This window comes from Balaenoptera musculus, chromosome 7 (genome assembly GCF_009873245.2).
Source record: "Balaenoptera musculus isolate JJ_BM4_2016_0621 chromosome 7, mBalMus1.pri.v3, whole genome shotgun sequence".
Lineage (NCBI taxonomy): Eukaryota > Metazoa > Chordata > Mammalia > Artiodactyla > Balaenopteridae > Balaenoptera > Balaenoptera musculus.
The window spans coordinates 11,383,757-11,407,368 of NC_045791.1; the positions used below are offsets into that span (position 1 = coordinate 11,383,757).

The 23,612-nt window shown below is 41.8% G+C and overlaps 1 protein-coding gene and 1 non-coding gene across 12 annotated transcripts in view; both read left to right on the forward strand.

Annotated features, from left to right (window-relative positions):
• Positions 1–2,492: 2,492 nt before the first annotated feature.
• On the forward strand, positions 2,493–2,565 carry TRNAG-GCC. Its single transcript has one exon. It is a non-coding gene; the product is annotated as a tRNA-Gly (tRNA).
• A 7,980-nt stretch (positions 2,566–10,545) lies between these two features.
• The window catches only part of CLASP1 (cytoplasmic linker associated protein 1), a 263,250-nt gene continuing 250,183 nt past the window's right edge, over positions 10,546–23,612 (forward strand). For 10 of the 11 annotated variants that reach the window (XM_036857233.1, XM_036857234.1, XM_036857237.1 and 7 more), the window contains exon 1: positions 10,546–10,627. The gene's annotated coding sequence lies outside the window, so the exon portion shown is untranslated. Of the gene's footprint in view, positions 10,628–18,184; positions 18,289–23,612 lie in introns of those variants that run through there. The other variant, XM_036857231.1, reaches the window with a different exon arrangement.

Sequence of the window (23,612 nt, forward strand, 5' to 3'; positions counted from 1 at the left end):
CCTGGAGCAGCCAAATAAATAAATAAATATTTTTAAAAAAAAGAATAAAACATACATCACTATCAAATATCTAGGAGGTAGAAGAATATGTTACAGACCTCCAGGAATATAATCAGAAAAATCTAGAATGTGGGAAACCAACAGGACAAATAACTTGGCTTCTTCAGTAAATAAGTACCAAGAAAAAATAAGATTGAAGTGGGGAAATCTACATATTAAAAAGACCTGAGAGGGACTTCTCTGGTGGTTCAGTGGGTAAGACTCTGCGTGCCCAGTGCAGGGGGCCCAGGTTCCATTCCTGGTCGGGGAACTAGATCCTGCAGGCATGCTGCAACTAAGAGTTCACATGCCCCAACTAAAGATCCTGCCTGCTGCAACTAAGACCAATAAATAAATAAATAAATATTAAAAAAAAAAAAAAGACCTGAGAAGACAAATAAGTCAAATGCAATGTATTGGCATTGTTTGGATCCTGATGTGAACAATCTGTTAAAAAAAAAAGACACAGGTACATTAATACCAACCTTACAGAAATAAAAAGGATCATAAGGGAACTTTATGAACAACTGAATGCCAACAAATTAGATAATTTAGATGAGATGGATACATTCCTAGAAGGACACAAACTATTGAAATTGAAATTTAAGAGGACATAGAAAATCTGAATAGACATAACAAGTAAAGAGATTGAATTAGTAATAAAATAACAAAACAAAACAAAACTACCTGCAAAGAAAAGCTAAGGCCCAGACAGCTTCACTAGTGAATTTTATGAAACATTTAAAAAAGAATAAATAGCAATATTTTATAAACTCTTCTAAAAAAAAAGGAGGGAATACTTCCCAGCTCAACTCATTCTGTGTGGCCAGTATTACCCTGGTACCAAAAACAAAGACATCACAAGAAAATTAGAGACCAATACGTCTTATGAATATAGATACAAAAGTTTTCAACAACATACTAGCAAATAAAAATTCAGCAACATATTAAAAGGATTACATACCATGACCAAGTGGGATTTATCCCAGGAATTTATCCTAGGTTGTTTTGACATTTGAAAATCAATGTAATACACAATACTTAATAAAGGACAAAAACCACATGATCATCAAAATAGACACAGAAAATGGACTTGTTAAGATCCAAAAGTCTTTAAGGATAATGATAAAATACTTGACAAACTAGGAAGAAAAGACACTATCCTCAATCTGATAATGGCCATATATGAAAAACCCACAGCTAACATCATATTTAATAGTGAAAGACTGAATGTTTTCCCCCTAGGATCGTGAATAAGACAAGGAGGTCCACTCTCACCACTTCTGTTCAACATTGTACCAGAAGTTCTAGCTGGAAAATTAGACAAGAAAGTGAAATAAAAGGGATCCAGTTTGGAAAGGAAGAATCAGAAAGAATCCCTATTTGCAGATGACATGATTTTGTATACAGAAAATGCCAAGGAAGCCACTGCAAAACTAATAAATGAGTTCAGCAAGGTTGCAGGATACAAGGTCGATATGCAAAAATTAATTATATTTCTATACACTTGCAATGAACATTCTGAAAATGAAATTAAGAAAACAATTCCATTTATAGTAGCATCAAAAAATACAGGAATAGATATTCTGCAAATGAATTGCAGAAGTTATACTATGAAAACTACACATTGATGAAAGTAATAAAAATGATTAAATAAATGGAAAGATATCCATGTTCATGAATCAGAAGACTCAATATTAAGTGGCAATACTCTCCAAACTGCTCTACAGAGTCAATGCAATTCTTACCAAAATTATGACTGCCTTTTTTTTTCAGAAATGGACAGGCTGATAGCAAAATTCATATGGACTATCAAGGAACCCCAAATAGCCAAAACAATCCAAAGAAAAATAAAGTTGAAAGGCTTACATTGCCCGATTTCCAAAAATTACTACAAACTTACAGTAATCAAAACAGTGTAAAAAAAAAAAAAAACCAGTGTAATACTGGCATAAGAATACACATGTCAGTGGAATAGAATTTACAGTCCAGAAATAAACCCACACATTTATGGCCAACTGGTTTTTGATAAGGGTTCCAAGACAATTCAATGGAGGAAGAATAGGTTTTTTAACAAATGGTGCTGGGACAACTGAATAGGTACATGCAAAAGAGTGAAGTTGGACCCCTGCTTTATACCATATATAAAAATTGACTCAAAATGGGTCAACGCCTAAATGTAAGAGCCCAAAGTGTAAGACTCTAGGAAGAAAATGTAGGATTATACAATGGTTTCTTAGATACCAAATACAAAGCGACGAAGAAAAAAAAATAGATGAATTTGACATCAAAATTAAAAACTTTTGTGCTTTGAAGGGCATTATCAAGAAAGTGAAAAGGCGACCCACTGAATGGGAGAAAATATTTGCAAATCATATATATGATAAAGGACTTAAATTGAGAATATATAAAGAACTTTTACAACTCAATAATAAAAAAGACAACACGGACATTCCCTGGTGGTCCAGTGGTTAGGACTCTGCACTGCCACTGCAGGGGGCCCGGGTTCAATCCCTGACTGAGGAACTAGGATTCTGCAAGCTGCCTGGCCAAAAAAAAGACAACACAATTAAAAAATGGACAAAGATCTGAATAGACATTTCTCTGATGAGAGATCCAAGTTGGCAAAGAAGCATATGAAAAGATGCTTGACATCACTAGTCATTAGGTAAATGAAAATCAAAACCACAGTGGGGGACTTCCCTGGCGGTCCAGTGGTTAAGACTCTGAGCTTCCCATGCAGGGGGCATGGGTTCGATCACTGGTTGGGAAACATTTTAGTTTTTTATTGAAGTATAGTTGATTTACGACATTGTGTTAGTTTCTAGTGTACAGCAAAGTGATTTAGTTTTAATATATTTTTTCCATTATGGTTTATTACAGGATATTGAATATAGTTCCCTGTGCTATACAATAGGACCATGCTGTTTTTATTTTATATACAGTAGTTTGTATCCGATAATCCTAAACTTCTAATTTATCCCTCCCCAACTCCCTTTCCTCTTTGGTAACCATAAGTTTGTTTTCTATGTCTGTGAGTCTGTTTCTGTTTTGTAAATAAGTTCATTTGTATCATATTTTAGATTCCGCATATAGGTGATATCATATGTGATTTGTCTTTCTCTGTCTGACTTGCTTTACTTAGTAAGAGAATGTCTAGGTCCATCTCATCCATGTTGCTGCAAATGGAATTATTTCATTCTTTTTTTTTCATTCTTTTTTATGGCTGAGTATTATTACATTGTATATATGTACCATATCGTCTTTATCTATTCATCTGTTGATGGACATTTAGGTTGCTTCCATATCTTGGCTATTGTAAATAGTGCTGCAATGAACATTGGGGTGAAAGTATCTTTTTGAATTAGAGTTTTCTCCAGGTATATGCCCAGGAGTGGGATTGCTGAGTCATATGGTAGCTCTATTTTTAGTTTTCTGAGGAACCTCCATACTGTTCTCCATAGTGGCTGCACAAATTTACATTCCCACCAACAGTGTAGGAGGGTTCCCTTTTCTCCATACCCTCTCCAGCATTTATTATTTATAGACTTTTTATGATGACCATTCTGACCAGTGTGAGGTGATACCTCATTGTAGTTTTGATTTGCATTTCTCTAATAATTAGTGATATTGAGCATCTTTTCATGTACCTCTTGGCCATCTGTATGTTTTCTTTGGAGAAATGTCTATTTAGGTCTTCTGCTCATTTTTTTTTTTTTTTAATTTCTTTCTTTCTTTCTTTCTTTTTGGCTGTGTTGGGTCTTCGTTTCTGTGCGAGGGCTTTGTCTAGTTGTGGCAAGCGGGGGCCACTCTTCATCGCGGTGTGCGGGCCTCTCACTATCGCGGCCTCTCTTGTTGCGGAGCACAGGCTCCAGACGCTCAGGCTCAGTAGTTGTGGCTCACGGGCCTAGTTGCTCCGCAGCATGTGGGATCTTCCCAGACCAGGGCTCGAACCCGTGTCCCCTGCATTGGCAGGCAGATTCTCAACCACTGCGCCACCAGGGAAGCCCCTTCTGCTCATTTTTTGATCAGGTTGTTTGTTTGTTATTGAGTTGTATAAGCTGTTTGTATATTTTGGAAATAAAGCCCTTGTCGGCCGCATGGTTTGCAAATATTTTCTCCCACTCCATAGGTTGTCTTTTTGTTTTGTTTATGGTTTCCTTTGCTGTGCAAAAGCTTTTACATTTGATTAGGTCCCGTTTGCTTATTTTTGCTTTTATTACTGTTGCCTTGGGGGACCGACCTAAGAAAACATTGCTACAATTTATGTCATGTCCACACAAAATCTTGTAATAGAATGTTCAGAATGCCATTATGTATAATAGCCAAAAAAGTGGTTTGAAACAACTTAATGTTCATCAGCTAATGAATGGATAAACAAAATGTGGCATATATATATATATAAATAATGGAATTTTATTTGACGATAAAAAGGAATGAAGTAATGTTACATGCTACAGTATAGATGAACCTTCAAAACATGCTTAAGTGAAAGAAGCCAGTCATATATTGCATGATTCCATTTACATAAAATGTTCACAATAGGCCAATCTATGAACAAAAAGTTGATTAGTGGTTGCCTAGGGCTGGGTAGTGACTACAAATGAGCATAGGGTTTCTTTTTGGAGTGATGAAAATGTTCTAAACCGTATTGTGATGATTGTGCAACCCTTTGAATGCATTACTTTAAATGGGTGAACTGTTTGGTATATTAATTATACCTCAATCCATCTGGTAGCAAAAAAATTATGAGATAATTAGGGAAATTTGAAGATTGACAGGGTAGTGATAATACTAGTTATTACAGTTGAACTGCGTGGGTCCATTTACACATGGATTTTTTCAGTAAATACATACAGTAGTACACGATCTGAGGTTGGTTAAATCCACAGATGTGGAACCTTGGATTCAGAGGGCTGACTGTGGGACTTGAGCACATGTGAATTTTGGTATCTGCTGCAGGTTCTGGAACCAATCCCCCATGGATACCGAGGGACGACTGTACTGTTAATTTTTTAAGTGTGATAATGGCCTTGAGGTTATGTTTATTAAAAAAATATTATCTTTTAGAAATACTAAAATATTTGTGGATGTAAATAATTAGAAACTACTCTTTTGACCCTACCTATTGCTTGAAGTTTTACCCCACTTTTCTGCCCCCCACCCTTGAACCAAACTCCTCCTCCAAATTGCCTATCGCCCCCTCTCTCCACGTCTGTTCCTACCATTGTCTTTTTATTTATTTATTTATTTTTGGCTGTGTTGGGACTTCATTGCGGTGCACGGGCTTTCTCTAGTTGTGGTGAGCGGGGCCTACTCTTCGTTGCGGTGCGCGGGCTTCTCAATGCAGTGGCTTCTCTTGTTGCAGAGCACAGGTTCTAGGCATGTGGGCTTCAATAGTTGTGGCTCTCGGGCTCTAGATCGCAGGCTCAGTAGTTGTGGCGCACAGGCTTAGTTGCTCCACGGCATGTGGGATCTTCCTGGACCAGGGCTCGAACCCGTGTCCCCTGCATTGGCAGGCGGATTCTTAACCCCTGTGCCACTAGGGAAGGCCCCCTACCATTGTCTTTTGAACCAATTCCAATCAGGCTTTCACCGTCACCACTCGAGTTACAGCCAACAGTCCATGAGTACAGTTGGCCCTCTGTATTCTCGGGTCTTGCATCCACAGATTCAACCAACCAGGGATCAGAAATATTAAAAAAAATATTACAGGAAGTTCCAAAAAGCAAAACTTCAATTTGCCATGTTCTGGCAACTATTTCCATAGCATTTACATTGTATTAGGTGATATAAGTGATCTAGAGATGATTTAAAGTATATGGAAGAATGTGCATAGGTTATGTGCAAATACTATGCCATTTTATATGAGACTTGCGCATCCTTGAATTTGGTATCCAAGTGGGTCCTGGCACCAATCCCCTCTCTGGGTGGGGAGTCACTGTAATTGACTTGGTGGCTCTTATTTCAGTTGCTGCTTTCTATTTCCTTTCCTAGTTTCATTACCATCTCGATCCCTAAATTCTAGAGTGCCCCACTTTTTAATTGCCCTAAATGCTAGGGCTCAGTTCTTAATTTTTTCAAATTTCTTTCTACACTTATTATCTAGATGATCTCATGGCTTTAAATATTCTCTAAATGCTGATGTCTCCTAAGTTTCCATGCCCAGGTGCCCTGCACCTTTCTTCTAAATTCCAGATTCATATATCTAACTTTCTTCTTGATATTTCCATGTGTTAATAGGCATCCCAAACTTAACATCTCCAAAGTTGAATTTCTTATCTCCTCCCACGCCCAGCCTGCTCCTCCCAGGCTCTCAGGCCCAAAATCTTGGGAGTCACTCTTGACTCCCCTTTCTCTCACTCCCTCCATCAACTCACTCAACAAATCCGTGTGCCATGCAGACACCTCACCCTGCCACTGCTATCACTTTTCCCAAGTCACCATTGTCTCTCACTTGTAGTATTTTACTAGCCTCCTAAGTTGTCCCCCTCTTGCTCCCCTACAGTCTATTCTCAAAACAGAAGCTAAAGTGAGCCTTTAAAAACAGAAGTCGATAAACAACAGGGTCCTACTGTATGGAACAGGGAACTATATTCAGTATCCTGGGGTAAACTACAGTGGAAAAGAATATGAAAAAGAATGTATACATATATGTATAATTGAATCACTTTGCTGTACAGCAGAAACTAACACAACATCGTGAATCAACTATACTTCAATAAATTATCAATAAAAAGAAGTCAAATCATGTTTCTTCTCTGCTTAAAACCTACCAATAGCTCCCCATCTCAGTAAAAGCCAAAATTCTTATATTGCCCTTGAAATCCACAGTTTGAACTTAAGCCCCTGAATGCCACAATTTGGCATCCTCTTACCTCTGATTTCATTTCCTACTTTCCCCTCCGACTCTCCTTTCAGTTCTTAGAATGTGGTAGGCGTCTCCTGTCTCAGAATGACTTCTGCCCTGGTCTCTACTTGGGATGCCCTTCTCCCAGGGAAAGGACATTTCTTGCTCTCTCACCTCCTTCACATCTTTGCTCAGTTTACTTCTCAGGGCCCCTCCTCCCTTGTCCTATTGAAACAGAAATCCCTTTCCCTATCCTCAGCACTCCCTAATTAATTCCCTCACTGTTTCATTTTTTCCCACATTTATTCTACCTGGTACAGTATATATTCTATTTATTACTGTTTTCTGTCTCCTCTTCCTAAGAACAAGGATTCTTTCTTGCTTTGCTCAGCGGCTGGCACATAGTACACAGTATTTTTGATGTGTGAATGCTGTTTATGATGCCCTTATATTCTCTGCCTCAACGTTTTTTTAAAATTAATTAATTAATTAATTAATTTTTGGCTGCGTTGAGGCTTCGTTGCTGCACGTGGACTTTTTCTCTAGTTGTGGTGAGCGGGGGCTACTCTTCATTGCTGTGCGTGGGCTTCTCATTGCTGTGGCTTCTCTTGTTGGGAGCACGGGCTCTAGGCACACGGGCTTCAGCATTTGTGGTGTGTGGGCTCAGTAGTTGTGGCTTGCAGGCTCTAGAGCACAGGCTCAGTAGTTGTGGCGCACAGGCTTAGTTGCTCCGCGGCATGTGGTATCTTCCCGGACCAGGGCTCGAACCCATGTCCCATGCATTGGCAGGTGGATTCTTAACCCCTGTGCCATCAGGGAAGTCCTGCCTCAATGTTTAAGTGGCACTAGCTTCATGGGTGTTTGGATATGTATCACTGAGGAAGGTGAAGCTAACTGAAGAGACAAACTGTCCACTCACTCAGACTGTTGTAAGGGAGCCGAAAACACAGACGGGAATTCTGGAGGTTCAGGTCTGTTGCAGCCTTGGTCCCAATCAGCCATGTGACGTTGGGAAATCATTTTTCCTTTCGGGTCCTCTATTTACTCATCTGCCAGAAGGAGATTATTGCTTTAAATGGTCTCACAGGATTTTAGAGAAAGCAAAGTTAAAGATGAAGTGTTGAGTAGGAAATGGTGTGTCTTATTAATTTCTCTATTACAGACAAAGGTATACTTACCTGGCATTTTATACTTTTTAAGAGCAATAAGGAGACCTGGAATCAAACTCCAGTGTTCTTTTAGGGACCTTGGAAGATTCAGGTTTGCTGTGTTAAGCCCTCAGACATCAGTAATTTGAGAGTGAAAGCTCTTGGTGTCAGCCTGTTTTTTCTCCTGTGAATCCTCCCTCTTACATGTAAATTGTTGATTTTCAGCACCCTTGTCCAAACCAGTGACTAGTCAGTGCCCATGGGTGCCCAGCTCCCATGGAAGTTTGTTTGCTGATCACTTGTGTTTATGTGTGGTTGGTGAGCTTCCCCTCGGCCCACCTGTAACCCAGAACCTTGGTTTCCTCACTTGTAAAATGTGGTTAGTAATCACTTGCTGTTTATTTTGATGGATTCAATGACATAGCAATAATTTACATAAAGTAGTAGTACAATGCCTGGCATATCTTAAAGCCTCCAAAATGCTTCCTATAAATGGAAAATGCATTGAGCTGCCCCTGCCAGGGTCACTTTCCAAAATAGTTCTTTCACCATGTTACTACTCCTAGTTGAGGACCTGAAACAGTGTGGATTTCTCTACCTGTTTTCAAAATATTCCCCATCCTACTGAAAGCAGGGTCTCAAAGACATGTTTGTACACTTATGTTCATAGCAGCATTAGTCACAGTAGCCAAAAGGTCTAAGTAACGCAAGGGTCCATTGTGGGATATATACATATGTATACCTCATACATATACATACACACAATGGGATATTATTTAGCCTTAAAAAGGAGGGAAATCCTGACAGTTGCTTCAACCTGGAAGAACCTTGAGGACATTATGCTCAGTGAAATAAGCCAGTCACAGAAGGACCATGATTCCACTTACACGAGGAACCTTAATAGTCAAATTTATAGAGACAGAAAGTAGAAGGGTGGTTGCCAGGGTCTGGGAGGAGGTGGAATGGGGAGCTGCTTAATGGGTAAAGAATTCCAGTTTCCTACGGTGAAAAGAGTTCTGAAGATGGTTGCACAGCTATGTAAACGTACTTAACTGTACACTTAAAAATGGTTATGTGCATTTTACCACAATCAAAAATTAAAAATTCCCCATCCTATTTATTGAAACCTTTTCACTTGTCCCGTTTTTTGTTTTTTGTTTTCTTTCCCCATTTCAGTTAGACTGCTCTCTTCATTGTACTCCCAGTATGATACCCACTTCTTCTTGAGCCCCTGCTCCACGCAATCTTCTCTGGAATGCTCTTTCATCATCACCCATCCATTTTCAAAAGGCCGCTTGTGCTTTCGCCCCAAAGATGTCCCCTTTTCTAGATCCAACCGGGAGTCACATCCTCCTTGTCATCGCTACTCCTCAGACTACAGTCCGCTCCCTTCCCTGCACTCCACAGAGGAGTCTACACGGGGCTTTGTTTTAGCTGGGTGTCTCCAACCACAACATCTAAGCCCCGGACTATCAAGGGTAGGATCTCACAGGTCTCCCAACACACGACATCCCCCACTAGCAGGAGCTCCGATACAAGAATCGAGACGGAGGGAAGCCAATTCACACTTTAAGAGTGGTTTCCACGGAGCAGTGTGTAATCTCACAAAAGCTTTCAACGTCAAATTACTCGCGAGCGCAGGGGCCCGAGGCGGAACGACTGTGGGGCCTCCGGGGTCCTCAAAGGGAGCCCTGTAACTTGCACAGCTCATAAACCTCCGAGACACTCTCCCACACGTCTTCCAAGAGCAACGCGACGGGGGGACACAAGCAGCCTCATCTGTGCAGCTGCTCGAGGAAGAAAGTCTCAAGTGTCCCCGAGGCCTCCACGGGGCTGGCTCGGTTTCAAAAAGGGAAAAGAACCGTTAAAAAGGTGTACTTCCGGCTCCAGCGCCCGCGCCTCCTCGAGCGGGGAAAGGGGAGCCGAGGTACGGGAAGTCGCAGGGCACAATTTCCTTCGCCCCGGACGCCTGGCCGGGGCGCGACGCGCGTAACCCAGAAGTGAAAGGCCGGTTCCTTCAGGTATTAGACACCCCCCGCCCCCACCGGAGGAAGTTCCGGCCGGACGACTTTTACCCAGGCTTTCTTGGTTCCTCCTGAGTTCTACGCTCCCTGCTTTCTGGTGCCCTACTGCCATGGCCGCTTAGATCCGACCCTCCCCGCCTTGCCTGAGTTTTGCCGCAACTTCTCAGGGGGGGGTGTGCCCAACTCCATTCTGGCCCCCCTTTCCTGAAAGAACTTTTCCCTACGGGTCCCCATCAGGGCCAATTGACGTTCTCCAAGGAGGCAAAAGCTCCAGGGACTTGCAGGTTCCGAAGCCCGGCGCAGCCAGGGCAGCGCCTGCGCGGGGGCGTTACCATAGAGAAGCAGGCGCCTCTCTGGTCTCGGTTTACACTCTCTATGGTCTAGCCGGGTCGTGGCGGTAAGGGGAAAAAAGAGAGACCGCACTGCGCAGGCGCTCTGGGCTTCTAATTTTTTTTTTTTTTTTTTTTTTTTTTTAATCCCCGCACCAAGCGCTTAACCTCATTGGGGTGGAGGAGAAGGCGGCGGCCGTGTGGTCCGCAGGGGCAACAGGAGCGACTAATACGGCTGTAAGTCCCCGGTTAGGGCGAGGATGTGTAGACCCCAGCCCTTCCAGGCCCCAGCCCCCCCTCGCGGTGGTGGGCGCCGAGGCTGGGTGGGGGCGAGGTCCAGCGCTGTCATCCGCTCTTGGGTGCACTTTGGGGGGAGGGAGCGGCCCTTAGGTGGGAGCCGGGCGGGGAGCGGGAGGGGAGGGCTGTTTATCCAGCCCGCAGGTCGCTGATCCCAGGCTGCTTTGCAGAGGGAGGGGGGCGGCTGTGGGGTGAGCCCGGCTTTGTGTGTTCCCCTCTCTTCTCCTCTGCCGGACCCCACCCCGGGCCCCCTTCCCGACCCGAGTCTCCCAGGCCGGGTGGGCGAAGCCGCGTTTGAAAAGACCGGGGCTCGCGAGGGGAGGAGGGGAGGGGGCGAGGGGGAGAAACCCACCACAACTATAGTCACGGGCGAGTGATGGGTGTGGAGGAAGATCCGGGGGGAACGGGTCCAGGCGGGCCAGACAAAGCCGAGCGCGGGCCGGGCCGGATACGCAGGGAGCCCGCGGTCCCTGGGCCCGCGGCGAGCTTCTTCGGAGGCTGGCAAAGCGGACAAGTGCTGAGTTAAGCCTTGTGCAGCCTCCTCAACTTGCCTTTGTTGTTCTTCGGTATTGGCAGGGACGCTCTGACGGAGAGGAGTGGGTGCTCTTGCACGTTAGCCTGCTTGGCTACAATGGAGCTAATCGCATTTTGCTTTCCCGTTTAACGAGCCGCTCGGATGCGTCGGGTTTTCCAGAGTCTCACTCATTACATAATTTTTTTTTTTAATACTTGTGTTTACTCCAAAAATTAAAAACAAAAATTAGATGGAGCCTTGAAGCGTGTTTTGTTGCATCTGGGTGAGTTTCTCTGTCTTGGGGTTCGTTCATTAACTGCTGACCATCCGTAGAACCTGTGAGCTCTTTAAACATGGTACTTTGATTTGTAGATGTGGCGTCCAGAGCTTTAGATTCTCTAGTCCTTTGGGAGGCAGTGATGCAGAAGAATCAGAAGCGAGAAATAGTTGCCTGCTGCCATGTGCCTTGCACCCTGTTCGGGGGCCAGAGTCCGGCATAAATGATGGCTTTAGAAATTGTTGCTTTTATTACTATTATTGTGACATTTGCCGTGCTCTTGATATGAGGAATCCTGGACTTCCTTTGCTCATCCAAAGCAAAGGGAGCAGTGGAGAATAGTAACATTGCTGCAGAGACCATTTAGATACGAAAAATTACACCACAGTGTCCCAGAGTTACTGAACATTATTTATCTTCTCGATTTGCTAAGAAAGATTTAAATTTTGGTGAGGTGTTTGCTTATCCATTTTTGTGAGATTGTGTAATTGCACCTTTTTTGGCAATTGTTACTCAGATCTCAGTTTCTATAATTCATAGTTTATCAGCTAACGTGTAGCAGTTTCAGATTTCTAAAGTTTTAATTTTTGTTGAGGAGTTTTCAGCCGTAGTTTTATATTCTCCCAGCTAAGGTTAAGCGGAGTCAGAAATCCTTTGAAGAGACTGTTGGTGGTGGAGGTGTCATATATTTTATCTCCATGTCACAATTTAAGCGGTAGTAAGTAGGGAAAAGGCCTTCGCACCTTAAATCAGTGTTAGAACTGAAAACCTTGATCTCCTAGTGTGCCAGGATTTTGGCCACAGACTCAACTTTATGTAAAACAGGTAGGCATTTTTTTGTACTAACAAGAAGCAAAAATCTGAAGCTTGGTTTTTTATGCTTCAGTAACTACTGCGATAGAATCTCTCAAGTGTAGTTCAGATGATGGGAACTTGCTTTTTATAGAGCAAGATTTCAGATCCTTAAAATAGTTTGACAGGGATGTTGAGAAATGAATGGCCAGAAGACCATTAAGTTTATCATTCAGATGTGTTATATTTTGTTCATTGGTCTGGGATTTAGATTTTTTTCCTTCAGTCCTTTGTTAATTCTCTTTTTTTTAGGTGGCTTAATCTCACAGTTTATAAATTGGGTGAGATAGTTTTTTGGACCTGAGACATAAATTAATTTTTTCAGACTCCATTTATTCTTAACAGTCTTCTACTTATAAAGTTGTAGCTTTTTAGATTGGTAGATAATACTTTTTATTTCATAGTACTGTTGGTAAATGTTATAATCATTTAAGGGATTGTAAATGTTAGGCTCAGAGCTGAGTTTTGATAAGAGTTTTGATAACTGCAAGTCTGGTTGTCAAATAGTGGAAAGAATAGACAGTAGCAGAAACTAACAAATGTTTAAAGACAGAATCACTGATGATTCAGTCTTTGGTTTGTGAAATGTAATTTAAGAAAGTAAACTAAGCTTTCTTTACCCAGTGCAACCAGGTCGGCATCCATAAAGAGTGTGTGTGTTTGGCTGACTGACCTCTGAAAGCCTTTTCTTTTTAGCACCAGAATTTCCTGAGTGTTTCTAGCCGGGTCTTCGTCACCCCAGGGCTTTCCCGCCTCCCTTATGCTCAGACCATTACTGCCATGCTGAATGCATTTCCTCCCCAGATCCTTACGGCAGCCGAAGTCCACTTCCCCACAAGGATCCCTAAAGACGTAGCTCAGATATGTTCAAACGGCAACATTGCTTCCATAACACCTTTGTTGACTTTTCTCTTGTTTCTTGCCTGGAATTCTCCTGCCTCCTTGCTGGTCCCTGTTGTATCCATTATCTTCCTCCTTGGAAGATTCACTCCGGTGATTTACTTTTCTCTAGATCCTTGAGGGATCTGGAGTTTGTAGAACACTTTGTGGTAGCCTCTGTGCTTGGACGACTGCACTGGTGTAACTAGTCACTGTAGAATGTGAGAAGGAATAAAGGAATGTATCGTAACTTAGAGTAACAGAATTTGAGCCTTGGAAGAGCTCTTAGAGGCCCCATAGTCCCACATCCTGCCTTTTATCTACGATATTTTGGTCTTTAGCCACAAACTGCAGGCACGCTTTCCTGTCTCTGGACAGGTCTTGGTTGCTAGAAAGGTATTTTAGACTGTCTCCAAAACTGCCCCTCCCCTTTTACCTGTTGATCTTAGTTGTACCCCCGGAAGCAACATGAATCACGTCTGTTTCTTTTCTATGAAAGAGCCTTTCATTTCCCAGGACAGTCATCAGGCCTTCTCTAGATTTATTGATTAATTTATTAAACTCTTTCTTTAGTTAGATACCAGGTACCACGAGGGTACAGTTGAAAAGACATACCCGGTCCCCGCACCTCAAGGGCTCACTCACAGTCTAATAGAGAAGACAGACAAAACGGTTACAAACTGGTGCTGGTGATGCTGAAGTATGTAAACAGCCCTAGACCCTTTGTCCCTCATGGATTAACCTGATTTCACCACGCTCTCTTGAGACAACTTGGTTTTGTTAGGGTCCTTTAAATGCGATGTTTGAAATAAAGCAGAATTTATTTATACTGACCAGAGTATACAGTTACTGTTGTAGGTTAGGAAACTTTATCAAGGATTTTCAAACTTTGTTGTGCTTTCTGGCTCTGCCACTTACTAGCCCTGTGACTTTGGGCCATGGGCCAGTGAAATCATCTCTTTGTATTTCAGTGATTACCTCTATAAAAGGAGGGTGGAGGGAGGGCAATGTTAGTAGTAGTATCTACTTGTAGGACTGTGTGAGGATTAAGTGAGATAATATATGTAAGATGCTGAGAACAGTGACTGGCGTATACTGAGTGGGTATATGGAATTCCTGTCATGTGTTCATGCTGGCAGTTAATATTAATAACAACGTAATAATAATAGCAGTAATCAGGCCACCAGAATCACTTGGAGAGCTTCTTAAAATACAAATGGCCTGGTCTTATTTATCCCCAGCCACCCAGAGATTTTGGTTAGTTCAGTCTGCGTGGGGTCTGGGCAGCCATAGTTTTTATTTGTTTGTTTGTTTGTTTATTTTTGGCTGCGTTGGGTCTTCGTCGCTACACGCAGGCTTTCTCTAGTTGCGGCAAGCGGGGGCTACTCTTCGTTTCGGTGCGCAGGCTTCTCATTGCGGTGGCTTCTCTTGTTGCGGAGCACGGGCTCTAGGTGCACGGGCTTCAGTAGTTGTGGCTCGCGGGCTCTAGGCGTGAGGGCTCAGTAGTTGTGGCGCACGGGCTTAGTTGCTCCGTGGCATGTGGGATCTTCCCAGACCAGGGCTCGAACCTGTGTCCCCTGCATTGGCAGGCGGATTCTTAACCAGTGTGCCACCAGGGAAGCCTGTGGGCAGCCATAGTTTTAACAATCCCCAGGTAATTCTTAAAAACCCAGTTTGAGAGTCCTGCAATCTCTATTAATTTTGTTAGTGATTACATTTGCTTTTACGAATTAAAAAAAATGGCCAAGAAGTAGACGAATAGATTCTCCTGAAAGATTTGAACATCCGGATAAAGGGACAGGCCTGGCCCCAGACCCTGGGCCCCTTGGGAGGCATATCCGCGTATTATTGGTTTGGAGTGTACCTCCTAAACACGGTTACCCTTGTTTGTAGCTGCATGTATATGAACGTCTTTATAATACTAATAGCCAGATTCAAGGGAACAGACCCTGGATTTTCAAAGCACTTGTACATTCATAATCTTTGTTTCTTTCAAAATCCTGTGAGGTAGGCAGAGAAGATACCATCGTTATCCTATCAATTTACAGATGAGAACCCAAGACCTGCACGTTAAATCCAAGTACGTGATAGAACTAGGATGAGAACTGGGCCTTCTGTTTCTCCCTTAATGTTGTTTTTATGTAAATTGTCTCCTAGCTACATGATTTTGTTACCTTATATTGAAGTTGTGGTTCTGAAGTCCTCTGATCTTTTGCCACATGAATAGCTGCCAAACCAGATTTCCTCCTTTCTTTTAGTGTGTTTATACTTGCTTTTTAAAAAATGTAAATTTAAGTTTAATAGTTACCATATCTGGGGGCAGGGGGGTGGTGGTGGGATGAATTGGGAGATTGGGATTGACATGTATACACTAATATGTATAAAATATGTAACTAATAAGAACCTGCTGTATAAAAAAAATAAAATTCAAATAAAAAAAATAGTTACCATGTCTGTTAAGATTTATCTTTTTCTGAAAAAAAACCTAGAACTGGCCTCGTGGCCATCTTGTTACCATGGCCCATTTGGGTGTGTTTATCTTCGTTCAAGATGGCTGTGGTCAGTGAATCCACTTTCCAGCTCTCTAGAATGGTTGTCCAGTTAACTTTCCAAGCAGAATCAGTTAAATTTACTTAGAGTCCTATTACAGTGATACGGCAATAATACAAAAAGTTGAGAGGCCAGACGGGGAAAACCTATGCCAAGCTGTCCTAACACAAGGTCTTGTCTTTTCTTTGTATCCAAAGACTTTTTTTGGTATTTATTTATTTATTTTTAAACATTCATGTGACTCGCTTTTTTAAAAATTAAAAAAATTTTTTTATTTTATACTTTTGGCTGCATTGGGTCTTCGTTGCTGCACGTGGCCTTTCTTTTTTGGTATTTATTTATTTATTTTTAAACATTCATGTGACTCGCTTTTTTAAAAATTAAAAAAATTTTTTTATTTTATACTTTTGGCTGCATTGGGTCTTCGTTGCTGCACGTGGCCTTTCTCTAGTTGCAGCGAGCGGGGGCTACTCTTTGTTGTGGTGCACGGGCTTCTCACTGCGGCAGCTTCTCTTGTTGCGGAGCACGGGCTCTAGGCACGCGGGCTTCAGTAGTTGTGGTGCACGGGCTCAGTAGTTGTGGCTCGTGGGCTCTAGAACGCAGGCTCAGTAGTTGTGGTGCACGGGCTTAGTTGCTCTGCGGCATGTGGGATCCTCCTGGACCAGGGCTCGAACCCGTGTCCCCTGCATTGGCAGGTGGATGCTTAACCACAGCTCCACCAGGGAAGTCCCTTTTTTTGTATTTATTGAGGTAGAATTGACATACGACAGTATATTAGTTCCCAGGTTTGCAACGTAATGGTTCAATATTTTTGTATATTGTGAAGTCGTCACCACAGTAAGTCAAGATCCATCACCCTACAGAGTTATAGAATTTTTTCCTTGTGATGCGAACTTCTAAGATCTACTCTCTTAGCACCTTTCAAATATGCAGCACAATACTATTAACTATTGTCATCATGCTGTGCATTATAACCCCAGGACTTATTTATTTATAACTGGAAGTTTGTACCTTTTGATACCCTTCACCCATCCCCCCCCACAAGGTTTTTGCTTAATGCGTCACCCTTTAAAGCTGTCCATGCTTTTTAGTAAGTAATTTTAGGTCTTGAGTGTTTTTTGAATAGTTTCCGTGTAATGACTTAGTACACATCATTAAAATTTTTAATAGCTTTGTCATATTTGAGTTGATATGGCAAATTTTGGTAAACTGGGATCCTTGACAGGCACGTTATCTTTTATTTTTTGATATTATATATACTACAACGGCGGCTTTTTTTTTTTTTTTTTGCATGTAGTTTGCTACTTTTGTGTTGTTTCCTTCAGATCAATTTTAAGAAGTGAGAATATTGGGTGACTTTTGATACATATTGCCTGATTGCTGACCAAAAAGTTGAACAAGTTAATAATTTCCTAAGCAATTTAAGGGTGTTTGACAAAAATTTTACCAACTTCTGGTAATATGATTTAAGTCATTTTTTTTTGGTTCTTTTTGTTCCTGTGAGAGGTGCAGAACGTGCAGGTTGAATTGGATATCACCTGCAGGTGATCCCTCTGCATTGCCAAAGCCAGTGCGTTTTCGACAGGTTTGGAGGAAAACGCAGGTCTTACTTTGTGGGGCAGACTGGTCTGTTTGCCAACATCAGAAGGTAGTCTTGTAACATCTCCGTGCCTTCCCTTTTCAAGTGTTTCTTTACACAGTTGTGCTCAAGGGCCCTGCCTGAAATATTTAGTAATCAGAGTGTCTGGCGGTGGGGGTGAGGCATCTGTGTCTAACAGATTTCCCAAGTGCTTCTGAGGCCACCAGCGTTGGAGAGCTGCCTCAGGTCCACCTCCTAGCTGATTTCCTGCTCCGCTCCTCCACAGAGCACGTCTCCTGCTGGTAAAGGCAGGGCTCTGTTGTGAACAGAGGCCTGTTGTACAGAGAGAGTGAATTGTGTAGCCGCGCCCTTCCTAACGTGGAGTAGCTGGGTTCATTCTGTGAACAATAAGCCAGTCTTTCTAAGAGTTTGAACTGCATAGAAACAGCTCCTTCTCTGAAGCCTGCATTTTATTTAAGTTCTGGTAAGTCATAGAATTCTCCAGATCCAAGCCATGTCCTGCTCAGCCTTTGGTTGCCTCTGGGGTGGCAAACGGACCTCTCGTCCCAGTAGCAACAGCCATCGTAGACTGAACACCCACCATCTGCCAGGCACTAGGCTGGGTGCTGTAGGAGTACTTTTGTCAGGTCTTATGTCAACATTTAAAGGTAGATGCTGTTTTCATTTCATAACGAGAGGAAGCTGAAGGTTCGTTAGAGCACTTGAGTAATGTGTCCATGGTCACACAGCTGCAGAGTAGCAGAGTTTGGCTCTTGGATTCTTCAGCTTCCTTGCCACTTATCTCTGTTTTTTTCCAGCACAGGTTATTCTTCCTGCATGGAAGGTCACTGGGCTGCCTTGGGGGAAAGTCTGCTTCCAGCATCCGGCAGCATCTGGAGAGGCCTCTTCACTGGTCAGGAAGGATGTAGAGATGCAAGCTTCCCACTGAGGTTTCCATGAGGGTTAGTCAGATCTGGGGACCTACAGTCCATTTTGGATTTGAGTCCCTGATTTGAAATCTACCCTTGGGCAATCCAGACTCCTAAAGACTTTATAGAAACTGTTTTTTTTTTCTTTTTATTGTGGTAAAAAATATATAATATAAAATATGCCATTGTAACCATTTTTAAGTATATAATTCAGTGGCATTAATGACATTCACATTGGGTAACAGTCACCGTAATCTGCTTCCAACTCTTTCCCATCACCCCAAACAGAAACTCTGTAACTATTAGGCAGTAAATCCCTGTTCGTCCCTCTTCCTCAGCCCCTGGTAACTTCTAATCTTCTAGTTCTATGAATTTGCCTATTCTAGATATTTCATATAAATGGAATAATATATGTCCTTTTACGACTGGTTTATTTCGCTTAACGTAATGTTTTCAAGGTTCATTTATGTTGTAGCCTGTGTCAGAATGCTATTCCTTTTTAATTGCTGAATAATATTTTGTTGTATGGATATTGTACATTTTATTTATCCTTTGTCTGCTGATGGAACTTGGGTTGTTTCCACTTTCTGACTGTTGTGACTAATGCTGTAATGTATGTTGGTTTACAAATTTCTGTTTGAGTCTTTTTTTCAATTCTAGGTATATACCTAGGAGTAGAGTTACTGGATCTTGTGGTAATTCCATGTTTAGCTTTTTGAGGAACTGCCAGACTTTTTCCACAGTGGCTGTACATTTTTACATTCCCAACAGCATCGTACAAGGGTTTCAGTTTCTCCACATCCTTGTCAACACTTGTTATCTTCTCTTTGTTTTTGTTTTTTAAAATTATAGCCATCCTAGTAGATGTGAAGTAGTATCTCACTGTGGTTTTGATTTGCATTTCCCTAATGACTAAGATGTTGAGCATCTTTTCTTGTGCTTATTGGCTATTTGTATATCTTCTTTGGAGAAATATCCATGTATCTGTGCAAGTCCTTTGCCCATTTTATTTTTTTAGATTGAAGTATAGTTAATTTACAATGTTGTGTTAGTTTCTGGTATACAGCAGAGTGATTCAGTTATATATATTTTCATATTCTTTTCCATTATCGCTTATTACAAGATATTGAATATAGTTCCCTATGCAATACAGTAGGACCTTGTTGTTTTCCTTTGCCCATTTTTAAATTGGATTGTGTGTCTTTTTGTTTTTGACTTTTAGGAGTTCTTACATATTCTGAATATTAAACTCTTATCAGATATATGATTTGCAGATATTTTCTCCCATTCATTCTATAGGTTGTCTTTTCACTTTCTTGATAACGTATGTTCTTTGCTGCACAAAAGTTTTTAATTTTGATGAAGTCCAATTATTGTATTTTTTCTTTTGCTGTTTATGCTTTTAGTGTCATATCTAAGGATCTATTGCCAAATCTAAGGTCTTGGCGATTTACTCTTGTGTTTCCTTCTTAGAGAGTTTTATAGATCTAGCTCCTCCATTGAGGTTGTTGACCCATTTTGAGTTAGTTTGTATAAATAGTGTGAGGTAGGGCTCTAACTTCGTTGTTTTGCATGTGGATGTCCAGTTGTCCCAGCACCATTTGTGGAAGACTAATGACGACTGTACTTATCTTCTGTATCACTCAGTTGGCGATTATGTTTTGCTTTGGGTTTTTGACTTCACCGCCTGCCCTCCTCAACCTCAACACCCTCGCACCCTGCCTTGTTTTCTTCCCTTGAGACAGGATTCATGGATGTTGTGTGTGTATTGCAGCTTTGCTACTTGACGTGTAAGATACACTTAGTAAATGTGAGTTCCCTTTCTTTAGATTTTGTATAGTTACTTTTAAGTTTCCTGTGTTTGGATATAGATTATAAGGACCTTCAGAGTAGACTATATATCTCTGTTTTTCAATTTCCAACCTTCTTTGGTCCCCCATTCACTCTAGTGCTCAGTCCAGTACTGTGTAAGTGATGTGCTTAACTTTTATTGACTGAATTGTGAAGCTAAACATAGATCTTTGTGAATACATTTGGGTAATTGCAGACAATTATTCTTTTTTTTGGGCAGGTGGGACTGTACCACACAGCTTGTGGGATCTTAGTTCCCCAGCCAGGGACTGAGCCAGGGCCCACGGCAGTGAAAGGGCCAAGTCTTAACTACTGGACCGCCAGGGAATTCCCAGAAAATTATTCTTGAAAGAATAATGATCAGTATATTATAAAGTTCTTTAAGATTTTAAGTTCAGGTCCTTTTAAGTCATTTTCCCAAATGTGGGGATTGATAATAGTATTGGGCCTTTCAAATGCCTTAGGATTTTTTTTTTGTATGTGACATTAGCTATATGGATAAATGTCAGTTAGGCTGCAGAATATGGTGTTCATTTCGTAGATGATTAAAACATTTTTAACTTGTTATTTAAGATTATGATGAGTTTTAAATTGGGAATTTTACTCATTTTAGGTGTGATTTTGCTCTTTTTTTAAAAATAAATTTATTTATTTATTTTTGGCGGCATTGGGTCTTCGTTGCTGCGTGCGGGCTTTCTCTAGTTGCGGCGAGCGGGGGCTACTCTTCGTTGCGGTGCGCGGGCTTCTCATTGTGGTGGCTTCTCATTGTTGCAGAGCACAGGCTCTAGAGCGCGGGGGCTGCAGTAGTTGTGGCACGCGGGCTCAGTAGTTGTGGCTCGCGGGCTCTAGAGCGCAGGCTCAGTAGTTGTCGTGCATGGGTTTAGTTGCTCCGCGGCATGTGGGATCTTCCTGGACCAGGGCTTGAACCCATGTCCCCGGCATTGGCAGGTGGATTCTTAACCCCTGCGCCACCAGGGAAGTCCCAACAAATGCTTTTAATTTCAAAAATAATTTTGAATTTGTATACAATGAGTGTATATTACTTTTCTGACGAGAGAATTAAGTATCATTAGAAAATCTTCTCTTGCCTAGAAATCTGAAAAGTTAACTAGTGGACAAGTATCTGATCTTTCTCCCTGGGTCCGTATTATCAGATTTCCCTCCATCACACTCTTTAGTGTTCAGTAGGGTCTAATGTTACTTGTCCTAAGTGATCAGACCTCCCTTGGGAGTCCATTTTGTAATCTGCCATCCAGATATCAGGGAGGGGAAGGCTCATTTTAAAGTTTGGCCTTTGGTGTTTTGTTTTCCAGTAAGTTTTGACTCCTAAGTAGGTAGTCCTTAGCATCTGTTATAAACACTTATCATGAGATACTGGTTATTCATCGGGGAGGGGGGCAGGTAGGAAGGAGAGATGCTATTTTCTTTTGCTACCTCTGGCCTTATTTATGGAGGATTTGGGCCTGGTATGTATCTAAATCTAAGGCTATATCTTTGTCTAAAAAGTTTGACTTAAGAAGTATTTTTATCACTTAATAGATCGCCCTCCAGACATAGGATCCCATTCTGAGGAGGGTGGCCCTTTCAAAAGAAATGCTCTCCTGCCACGCTCTTGATGCGGGCTGACGGGGTGGTACTTTAGCCTGTTGCTGATTGAACTCGCCTGTTGGTAGCCATTGCCTGCGGCCTGTGACTGCGTTTATAAAGTGAACACGATGGGAAAAGTTTTCTTACTCTCATTCACTTCAGAATTTGGAGTAGATTTTGGAAATTGCCACAGAAGCACTTGTTTAGACAGTGTGACAGTATTTAGCCAGATTGTGTAGTAATGGTTTTGTGGAATCACGAAAGCGTGACTAAGCCCTGGAAGGTGAGGCGCACCTTATAGTCATTTGCTCGCTAGATCTGTTTTGGGGTGGCGTGGGTGACCGGAGGGGACACAGAAAGTGTGTACATAGGTGTCCATGAGAAATGGACCCAAAACACTGAAAGCCCTTAAGGAAAACCACTGCCGTTAAAATGAGAGAGTTATTCTGGGGTGTATCTGGGTAATTAGTAGAGAATGCGCTATGCACTCTGGTGAGAATCTTCAACAAACTTTACTGTTGTGCCTGAGGACAGAGAGAAGGGCTGTCAGCCCTGTTCCCAGAGAGCTCCGCCCCCAAGGAAGCGGGACGAGCAAGGAGACAGTGAGGAGTCCCCTGGTGCGTGTGCTGAGTTCAGTGTGGAAGGCTGAGGCGGGAAGGGCTTCTCATCCGGCAGTGGCGAAGGATGTGTCCCTTCCTGTTTTCGTCGGAAGGATGTGAAGCCCTGAGCAGGTCCGCAGGTCCGCAGCCCCCTGGCTGTACACTCTGGGGCCTGGCTGTTGCCTTCCATTTATGAGAGAGCTATGTTGGCTGGAGACCGAGCTTGTGACAGGGGACAAGGAGCCTGACTCTTGGCCATGTTAACCCCACGGTCTAATGTTGTCAAGTGGCCAAGAAAGCACCCTAGCTGAGAGAAGGCTGAAACTAACCTCCCACAGAGAACCCTGGGTCTTAATGAAATCCGGACTCTTCTGTTTTACTGGAATCATCAACTGATCAGTCATTCCGTTTTGGAATTTTGGGGGTGGGGTTAGACGTTATGCTTTTGGGAAATTGGTTGCTATTGAGATTGCATATGGATAGTTACGGCATTATTAAACTTATGTAATTTTTATTGTAGTCACAAGCTTATTACATGCATGATTGGCTGTAAAAATTTTTTTAAAGCATACCTCAGGGGTATTCTTGTGGGCCTGAAGGTTCCTTTCATCTTGTTTAAGTTACCTAGAAAGGAGAGATAGAACTGCTAGTTAAATGCATTAAAATTTTTAAATTATAAAATATTTATTTTTTGAACAGTTAATACATACACATGTTTTAAAGATTAGGTTCCTTCCTCTGCTGTCTGCCATCTACCCTTCCCTAGAGACACTAATGTTATTAATTATTTGTATGAAAAAGTGCATATACATATATGCCTTCCCCCACTCTCCTTTCTTGCACAGATAGTAGACTACTGAATTTTGTTTTTTGCTTTTTTTTTTTTACTTAATATATCTTGGAAATCAGTCTATGTCAGTATCAATACATTAAAGGCTTCTTCATAGTTTTTTGAAAATGAAGAGTATGGCTGAATAGTATGCCGTTGTATCGCATACCATAATTTACCCAGCCCTCTACTAAGGAACATTTAGTTTTTTCCAGTCTTTTGCATTTATAAAACTATGCTGTAAAGAATAATCCTATAATAATTTATTTTGCATGTGTATGAATGAATTCCTGTAAGTCGACCTTTTGGGTTGAATGTTATGTGTCATTAAAATTTTGAGAGATATTGCCGAATTACCCATCTTAGAGGTTTTAACAAAACCCTGCCGGCGATGAGAGAATCCTGTAGTTAGTACACTTAAAAATGTAATTTTATAGAAGCGTATGACCTAAAAGTAATTTTGTAGGCGTGTATGACTC